Below are 10,200 nucleotides of genomic sequence, written 5' to 3'. Positions count from 1 at the left end.
AGTTCTCTCACATCCCAGGGACATGTCTACACCAGCACCCCTAAAGCAATCCAAATTGAGATCTTCAAGTAGCCCAGTTGATTCAGCTGAGTATGACTAACCAGGTGTAGCCACCACCTAGAACCAGTTGGACATGACCATTCAGTAACCATTTCTTGTGGTCCTCCTCTGTGCCTGGTACTATGTGAGGCAGTGAAGATTAGAGGCGAATATTACGTACCTTCCCCTCAAAGTTCATAGTCTAGCAGTTCATATACAGAAGTTAATAGAGAAATATAAACAATGATATATGTGTTAGGATGGGATAAAGACAGAATGTACAATAGTACAAACGAGAGGCATCTAACAGTCTTTGGAGGTGAGAAGAGGTGATATCTGAGATCTGAAAGTCAACTGGAGTAGGACAAAGTGAAAAGACCATCAGGAAGAGTGGCCTTTCTGGTAGAACAAGAAGTCCAATGTTGGCCAGCAACAGACAATGGAGCAGTGTTTCTCTCTGCCCACCTGCAGAGTCCCACCTAGGGGAGCTGCTAAACATGCAGATTTCTAGGCTCCTCTGCACCCTGACTAAATCAAGAGTCTCTTGGGGATGTGGCGCAGAGATCTGATTATAAAAGTTCATCAAGTGAGTCTGATGAAAGTTGAGGTTTAAGAATCACTGCAATACCAAGTAGCCTCTTCATGCATGTGGCTGCCAACATCTAAGAGCTGAAAATAGTCACATATATGTACAGGAAGATAGTCAACAACAGAGAATCATGAGTGGGTTCCCAGCCATCAGGTTGAATTTTGGAACATATTCAAGTTATGTAAAAAAAGGGATTGTGGTCCTGGACAAATTACCAAGCCAGGATTCCACCACAGAAGAAAATGCCAGGATTTGGGGACCAGAACTAGAAGACAGAGTAGAACCAAGTTACAGGAATAAAGGGAAAGTTTAAAAGATAACTAGCTCTTAAGACCAGAGATAAACTGACAGCATGGGTGATCTCCTGAGTGCCAGAATGTTGGGCCAGGTCTGTGTCCAGGAGCCAACTGAACTCTGATGGTATAAGAAGATAGTGTCTGAGTCTGATAAATCAGGCAGACCCATATATACTCTGGGAACAGATGACAGGGTGTGGTGTACCAGCTTATAACTTAGTATTCTAATACTATTCATTGTATTCATTGAAACTTATTATGCCCTATTTTCATTCTCAGTGCTGGTAGATACATGGCTCTCATTATTTCAACATCCATATTCTTTATAATTAAGTAGAATCTGTTCATATTCCTAACCAGACCTAAATATCAAATTGAGGTATCCTCCAAAAGGATTAGAGACCCACTTTTTTGATATTTGAGATCAATACAAGTTTGTGATTGTAATTTGGAATCACTGATCAATGCTGGACTTTCTAGTGCAAAACAATCAAAAATCCTTTTGCTGAAAGCATTTTTCTGACTTAATCTGCATTTAGAGGGTAATTAATTTCACTTGTTGTCCCTAAATGATTAGCACAGTTTCTGCAGGTCACAGGATCAGTCAAAGGAACTATGAGCAATACTGAACAAAAAGCCCAAGCTGTGTCCTGTTATATTAATGAATCCAACACTGGTATTCATGCCCTTGGTATAACAGACTGGCTGACATTCAACCACTTCCAGTACTTATGGTAGTTCTAGTCAAAAGGTGTACAAAAGCCTCTTCAACCAGGTTTTTTGAATAAGAAAACAAAGTGTAATACATGGCATGGGCTCTGGAATCAGAAAAATCTGATTTAATGTCAACTTACATTAACTTGTGTAAACTTGGGCAAGTTATTTATCTCCGAGATGCTTATCTGTAAAATGACAGTATTAATACTACCTGGCTCTGTAGCTCATTGAACTGCTTTAGAGATTGAGATAACTGTATGTAAAGCATTCAGAAGAGCACATGGCCAGTTAATTGCTATCATTCTTGTCCCTATTTTAATTCAGGCCGCTCCAGCCAGCAGGTACTGTGAGATCACATCCACAGGAATCACCTGTGTTTTACTGGGACGCATCTCCTCTTGATAATACAAAGTGCTCCACAGATTTCCCCTGGAAATTCGTAAGGGAATGTTGCCTGTACTCATGACCAAGTGCCATGTACTACAGTGCGGTCTCCATCATGTTCTTCCTCTCCTGCTTGGTGCCCTGAGTAATGGCGAAGGTCCATGAGTTGATAGTACTGTCAGTGCTGCTGGTAAGAATGCTCATGTCTGAACCTACACTGTTGATTTCTCATATTCTCAAAGCGTCAGTTCACTAAAGACCCAGTGATGTCACACTCCACCACCAGGAGAAGGGTAATCGAGTACCAGCCATCCACAGCTTCTTGTGAGAACATTTTTTTCAACTAGTATGTGCAACCCCAGCCTCAACAGAGTTCAACTATGAATTTATGCATTGAGCCAAAGTAACGATTTCTGAAAGAAACCCTAGGCCATCCTTCATCCTCATTCCCATTCCAAATTCCTTTCACCAATTTCCCACAAATCAATATGCCAATAAACCTATATTATAGCAGTGATCACTGGAAGACAGTATAGTTCAGTTGTTAAAAGCAAAGGATCGGAGTCAGACTGTTAAGTTTAAGGGGGAAATGACAATTCCTCTGTGCCTCAGAGGATTTTGGGGGTTTTTTTTCAACAATAAAATTGATAAAATAATAGAGCCTAATTAACATAAAAATTTTAGGGGCCTAAATAAGATGAAATATCCAAAGTACTTTAGCATGGTGCCTAGTACATAGTATTGGCTCAATAAATGGTGGAAATAGACATTAGCTGTTATTCCATTTCTGGTAGTCACATTTTATGGACTGAATGTTTGTGTTCCCCACAAAATTAAAATTTTGAAATCTAATACCCAGTGTGATGGTATTTGGAGGTGGGCCTTTGGGAAGTAATTAGGTCACAACAATGCAGTCCTCATGAATGGGATTAGTCCCCTTATACAAAGAGGCCAGAGAGCTAGCTTGCCCTCCATCCACTACATGAGGACACAAATTGGCCATCTGCAACCTGGAAGAGGTCTCTCACTGGAACCTAATCATGCTGACACCCCATCTCCAAATTCCCAGTCCCCAAAATTATGAGAAATAAATGTTTTTCATTGAAGCCACTCAGCCTATGGCATTTGGTCGTAGCAGCCCAAATTGACTGAGACACCACAGTTTAAGACAAAAATAAGACTTCTTCCACAATCTAACAGAATCACACGTTTCCATTCCCATGGGTTTTTTTCCCCTTTTAATATTTACTATGTGCTCAATAGCTATTGAAATAAAAATCTCTGAAATCATGAGAAAATTATATGGAACTTTGTTTTTCAAAACCAATTACCAATTATATCCTAAGTAAGGTTAAAACATCAGATATGCAAAAGATGCATTCTTCATTTTACATACACTTGCCACCCAAGCAGATTAGTTGAAAACTGTGACACACTGATATCATTACAGTTTTATAACCATTGTTCCCTAGAATTATTTCCTTGTTGAAAAAGTGAAACACAAAAGGCATTCACATAAATACGTATTAAAGCAGCTCAATGCATGCAATAACATTTATATATCACCTAATAATATAAAATGTTATTTCACTTTTGTAATCTAATTTAATCCTTACAGCAACCATGTAAGGAGAGCACAGCAGATACCGTGCCTATGTCATAAAGAAACTAACGCTCAGAGAGAGGTAGGTAAATGATACTAGTCACACAGCTGGCTATGGTGAAGCTAGCACTTGAATCTAAGACTTTCCAAATCTTGTACCAATGCCTGTTTACTGTGACCTTGTTGGTTAAAACTTAAGTGTTTGCTTTCCTTAATTTTGCTATATATGTACTTTGGTATGTCAGTCCACTACCCTCCAATTCTTCCCAATTCACTTACTGGACATTTAAAAAGAATCCATTCTACCATGTATTACAGTATGATGCCAAGTATCATCAGGATTCCTTCCCCTTTCTGACCTCTTTCGAGTTGCTCACCTAGGAAAGACTGTGGACAAAGAGAATCCAGAAAGCAGTTTAGGAAGGAGTCAGGAACCATGAATCACCATCACTGAGTTCCCTTGACACAGGTTGTCCTCAGTTTTCTGAGGCTCTGGGGGACCTGTGGAAAAACATAAAATTGAAGAACTAGGCATAATTTCAGACTGTGATTTCTTCCTTCTTCCTTCTAGCCCAGGTTCTCAAGTCCAGTTGTACCTTAGAAATACCTGAGGAGATTTCCAAAATTCGAAAAGCCTGAGCCCCACCCAGGCCAATTAAATCAGAAAGCTTACAGGTGCATCCAGGGTTTGAGAGCCAGTGCACTGGGCTAACTTCCACATCTCAAGCACAAGGGTAATTTGGGGAACAACAGTTGCTTTTAGGAAAAGCACTCACCACTATTATGGAGAAGGGCAAAGACTATAAAAAAAATAAAACACACAAAAAAACACACAAAAAAAGTGTGTGCTGGTTCGTGGAAAAACTGGAATCTGGGTCAAAAGACAGCCAGATCCAGACCCAACACATCAGCGCTGGCAGCAAGTGCTATAATAATACAGGGAAAATTCTTTCCCCTGCCCAGGTTAAGTCTCCACTCCTATACGTTGCATGAGTTCTTTCTATGCAAAAAGGATTACCCTAGTCCCTATTTTCATTTGGGCCTAATGTGACTGTGTTGTTAATGTTAAGGGTTTGTTTTTTCATTAGAAAAGAATCCAGAAATGTGGAATCTAACATTTTTATTCCCACATTATATATATATATATATATATATATATATATATATATACACACACATATATACATATATATACATACATATATATATATATGTATATGTATATATTTCTTTTTTTTAATCTCTGAAATTTCTTTCAGACCTGGATTATTTTGTGAGTTAAACTCAAACATCAGTCTTAATTATAGGTATTAAATGTTGAAGAAATAAATATAATAAGAAAAAATAAATATAACAAGTAAAATGATCTTCACATTTGTTTTATAGTATGTTTAATTTACAACTCCTATTCTCTCATTGTTGCAACTGCTGATATTTACAATATAACTAAGGTCTCAGCATTTATTAACCTTTCTTTAAACTTAAAGTAAGTGACCCATTGTTTTATGCACCATAACTCACTTATGAGAAAAATCCTAAAATTGCCCTTGATTTATATGACTAAAAATATTTTTGATGTGAAATTATTCTTTATATGTTTGCAGTATATTTCAAATGAAGATGTAGGGGGGGTTTTTTGCCACTATTCTGAACTTCTCCCATCTGCCCTGATAAAAATACAAGTTATAGATTCAAGAATCTCCATAGGAATTCTTTAACTCTGTATCAACAGACAAAGAAATCATTCTTGAAATACATCTGATGACATGATAGACTGGTAAAGTCAAATCTCTCCAGAAGCAAAAATTAACTATGATTACTTGATGTAAGACATCACTCAAACCAATCAAATGTTATTTTGGGAAATCATAAATTTATATCCAGCGTCAGTTTGTCACTCATTAAGTTCTTATAAGAATGATTAGGAAATTATCTTAATAAGTAAACGTTAGTCTTAACCTCTTCTTAGTTTGATGGCTTAAAAATATAAGTTTATATCCATCCATTGAGTCTCACTAAAAGTCTCCGCCTGCTTGGAGAGTTATTTATTCTAGTATTAATAAAATTTGTCCAAGATGGAAGAGGAAATTCTTGCATTGCTTCATTCTGCAACAAATCTGCCTATGACATGTTAGCAAAGCCTTCAAAATATGGTTTCATAGTTAATCTTCGTAAATATTGACCAGGTACCTACTCTTTTCCAGGCACTGTGTGAGCTGCTGGGAATATATGAAAATCTCATTATCTAAGTGTTCTCATACACAAAAACCCTGGGAGCAGATTGCAGTCTTGCCAAGGTGTCGTTTTAGTGACTGACATGGATCACCACCTCCAGCAGTCAATAGTGACAGCAGGCAAAGCTGCTTAACAGGGAGTTACTGATCCTGCAGCTGTATTTTGCTTGTCGCTCCTTTGAAAGATGCTTACTTTGAAGATCTTGATCGTGTGGAAGAGAGGAAGCACGAAATAACCTATAAATCAAGGAACAGAGGGTTTTAGAGCCACAAGTAAATCACCTTGCCAGTAACTCAGAGAGATCACAGAGGAGGTAAACGCAGTGAAGAAAATACAAAAAAGATTCCGTGAACCTTGTGATAAAGGAGTCAATTTCTTTTCCAATAAACATTTTTTAAAGTACTGCAGCAAGAATAGAACTGAAGAGTCTCCCTCCCGCCCACCCTTGCAGAAGGGAAGAAATATCTAAACAAGGGAACCTCTCCAGGCTCTTTAAGATACCACAAGGAATAGTTCTAGTAACCTCTACCTTTTAATGAAAAGTATGCACTCCTTAGATTTGCTTCCAAATTGCTATCAGTACTCTTTTCCATCCTTATTGAACCTGAAGAAAAACAAATTTCAGATACATTATTGATCATTTATCAATCCCTGGAACTGATAATAATAAACTTTCTTAGGTTGACTATTAGGCCTTGTTCCTCAGGGTTATGAAGAATGTGTTTATGTGGCTCTGGGTTTTACATCTGCAGAGATTTCCTAATTTGCCATAAAAATCATGTAACAAAATGGTGATATAGTTTACATTTCATCCAATTTATTATATTTTAAATACTTTCTACATGGATAAAATGAAGAAACATGATCGTAGAAATTGTCTACAGATAGGAGCATGGTTAATGTCTTTTAATTTGGCCTAATCCACCTAAATTATAGTTAAATCTCACTTAATTGGACTTTATTAATTTTAAATGTGACAAATCTACATGACATTTGGCTAAAGTTGGTCTGTGAAATTAGATGTAGATTCGAATACCAGTTTACCACTTCATTAAAAATTGGTTACACTCATTCTATGACTTATCTGGAAAATGGGGACAGTCTGTCATTTATTTTTACTTATTCTAATCACCCATACTGTTAACACCCTATTGCAATCCACAAACATCTGGTGCACAAGACAATGCAAAAGCCTCCAATTAGAGCCTTCCATCTCCATTCTTACCCACCCACCTCCTCAAAAATATAGGCTATTATTTACACAGCAGTCATAGTGATATCAAAAATCTAAGTCAGAGAACATTACCCCTTTGCTTGAAACTCTGTAATGACTTCTCATTTTACTCAGTAAAATCCAAACTGCTTCCCATGGCTGACACGGCCTACCTGAATTTCCCACCTACACCACTTTTCTAATCTCATTTTCCCCGACTTATTGAGATATGACTGACAAATATTGTACATATTTAAGATGTACAATGTAATGTTTTCATATAGATATACATTTTGAGGTGATTACATTTTGAAATGATTAATGAAGCTAATTTAAAAATCCATCACCTCACGCAGTTACCTCTTTTCTTCTTGTGTATGTGTATGTGATAAGCACGTAAGATCTATTTTTTTAGCAAGCTTCAAGTACACAATACATTATTATTAACTATAGTCACTATGCTGTACAAAGATCTCCAGAACTTACTCATACTAACATCTGAAAGTTTATACCCTTTGACCAACATCTTCCTATATCCCTTACCTGCAGTCCCTGGTAACAACAATTCTGCCCTGAGTTATACTTTTTTAGATCATTTCACTTAGACTAATGTTTTCTAGTTTCATCCGTATTGTCACTAATGACAGGTTTCCCTTTTTTATTAAGGATGAATAATTTCCCAGTGTACGTGCATGCATGTATATGTCTGTCTCCTATATATATATTTTATATATATATATATATATATAAAATATATATGTATATATTTTATATATAAAAAAAAATATATATATAAAATATATATGTCTATATATAATATAATATGTATATGTCAGTTTCATTTGAGGTCTAAGATGTTCCTAAACATGCTATCTTGCCCTTAATGCCCCTAATAAATTGGTTAATTAAATAAGAAGTGGTATAAAAATTCTACTAATTCAGTGTTAAGAGTTATAAACTTAAAAATCACAAAAGCTGGGTGTGGTGATTTTAAAATATGGCCACAAATTCTTTGACATTTCTCACGTTGGGTGGATCTACCTCTCTCTACTTGAATCTGAGCAAACTTGTGACTTTTACTTAAGAAGCTAGGTCAGAATAGGTCATGCAGCTTCCACCTCATTCTCTAGGAAAATTCACCATTGGATAAGCCAAGCACCATGCAAAAAGTTTGACCACTCCAAGATCTCTGTGGTGAAGAGGACACGTGTAAGTGCTCTCATCAACAGCTCCAGCTAAGTTTGCAGCTGATGGACAGCATCCACTGTCAGGCATCTTGGATGGCCTGGCCACCAGATGGCCATGGTCCTGGCTGACATCTAACAAAAACCACATAAAAAAAAAAACCCAGGGAAAACTGTCCAGTCACGCCCTTCCTAAATCTCTGGCCCACAAAATTAAGAGTAAGAGCAAATAGTGGTTGTGTTACATTTTTAAGTTTGGAATCAATTTATTACAAGGTAACAGAGAATCATATACTAGGAAATGTCAAAATTGAGTTTCCTGTCACATGCTATTTCACCTGTATTATTCTGATTCTACTTGCCATGTGGTAAGAAAATGATTCATATAAAATTTAGCCAAGTGTAAACATTGACTTTGATTCACATAACAGGATAGAAAAATATTAAAACTGGAAAGTATTGTTGATTTCGTTCTCCTGAAAATGGAGCCCATGGAGGTTGTGGCTTATGAGGAGAGCAGGTGCTCAAAACACGGGACTGCAGACTAAGCCCAGCCCACCTCCTCTTTTGTATAAAATAAAATAAATATGGCCCACAGGACCTCAAGTACTTACTATCTCACCCTGTACCAAAGAAATTTGCCAATACCTGAGTTAGAGAATGGCAAAATTGAAATGGGAACAAAAGTCCTCTGATTCATAGGCAAATATTCTTTTTCCATTATGCTGCCTGACAAGAATAAAATTTTTCATTAACATCAGCATATTTTAATGAGCTTATTTCATGATCCTATGAGTTTAATTTATACCAGGACATCTTAAATTTTGTAAGGACTTTTTGTTTTGGGGGAGACTGTTGTTTTTGTTCTTTTTGTTTTACCTTTGCTCTTGAAAAGAGAGGTGTTAGTCACAAGATGGTTAATATATATTATTGAAGGTTTTCTATGATACCATCAGTGAGGAAAAGAGAAGAAAACTGATAGATTAGCAAGCTTTTTCTCTAAGGGTCGGAATATCTTTTGCTTTGCAAACCAAACAATGTGTATCACAAATACTCTACTCTGCTGTTTAACACAAAAGCAGCCATAGATAAGCCTTAAATAAATGGGCATGGCTGTGTCCAGACTTCATCTGCAAAAACAAGTGGTGGGCTACAGTCAGCCTGCAGTCCTAGTTTGCCAACCCCTGTCTCAGATAATCTGAGACATATAAATGTGCATGAATGTGCTGCTGCTGCTTAGTAAGACTGTAGTTACGAATTCTACCCAGAGAAGTAGGGGAACATCAAACATGAGGTTCATGTAATAACAATATTTGCCAGTGTATTCAACATGTTTTGCTCCCTATACATTATTTTTTTTTATGTTAGAGAGAGAGAGAGCACATGTGCAAGCAGGGGGGAGGGGCAGAGAGAAAGAGAATCTTAAGCAGGCTCCACACTCAGCGCAGAGCCCAATGCAAGGCTAGGTCCCACAACCCTGGGATCATGACCTGAGCCAAAATCGAGAGCTTGACACTCAACCAACTGAGCCACTCAGATACCCCTTGTTCCCTATACTTTAAAATAATACTTAATATCCAGTCTGAGCCTACTGCAGAATTAGAGTTGAGTTAGTATTACTGAAAGACCTTGTAAGTTAAACTTCAGTCTTTATTATTACAGCTTGAAAGTCTTACCTTTTTACAGTTAATTTATTTCTCCAAGAAATAAAAAGAGACCATTCTAGATGTCAAAAGCCCACTAAAACAGCTGCATCCCAGCCTTAGAATCCTAAAATGGGGTCTGTTTTCACTCCATTGCCAAACTTTCCTGAACACAGTATTTTCAGACTGTATGAGATTTTTCCTCCTGGTTTGCAGAACCCTTGAAGTTCTCTCAATACTGGGGGGAAAGAAAGGCTTATTCTTACCAGTTAGAAGAAGACAATTCCACTTGCAGAT

The 10,200-nt window shown here is 37.1% G+C and overlaps 1 long non-coding RNA gene across 1 annotated transcript in view; it reads right to left on the bottom strand.

Annotated features, from left to right (window-relative positions):
• Positions 1 to 5,826: 5,826 nt before the first annotated feature.
• Positions 5,827 to 10,200, bottom strand: part of LOC132681185 (uncharacterized) — a 183,222-nt gene continuing 178,848 nt past the window's right edge. Inside the window, exons 4-5 of the long non-coding RNA XR_013554026.1 lie at positions 6,393 to 6,467; positions 5,827 to 6,099 (exon numbers count right to left, since the gene is read on the bottom strand). This is a non-coding gene — a long non-coding RNA (uncharacterized LOC132681185). The remainder of the gene's footprint in view (positions 6,100 to 6,392; positions 6,468 to 10,200) is intronic.

This window comes from Panthera onca, chromosome A1, assembly GCF_046562875.1.
Source record: "Panthera onca isolate mPanOnc1 chromosome A1, mPanOnc1 haplotype 2, whole genome shotgun sequence".
Classification (NCBI taxonomy): Eukaryota; Metazoa; Chordata; class Mammalia; order Carnivora; family Felidae; genus Panthera; species Panthera onca.
The sequence above is the reverse complement of the archived record's forward strand: the minus strand, read 5'-3'. Positions and strand labels throughout refer to the sequence as shown.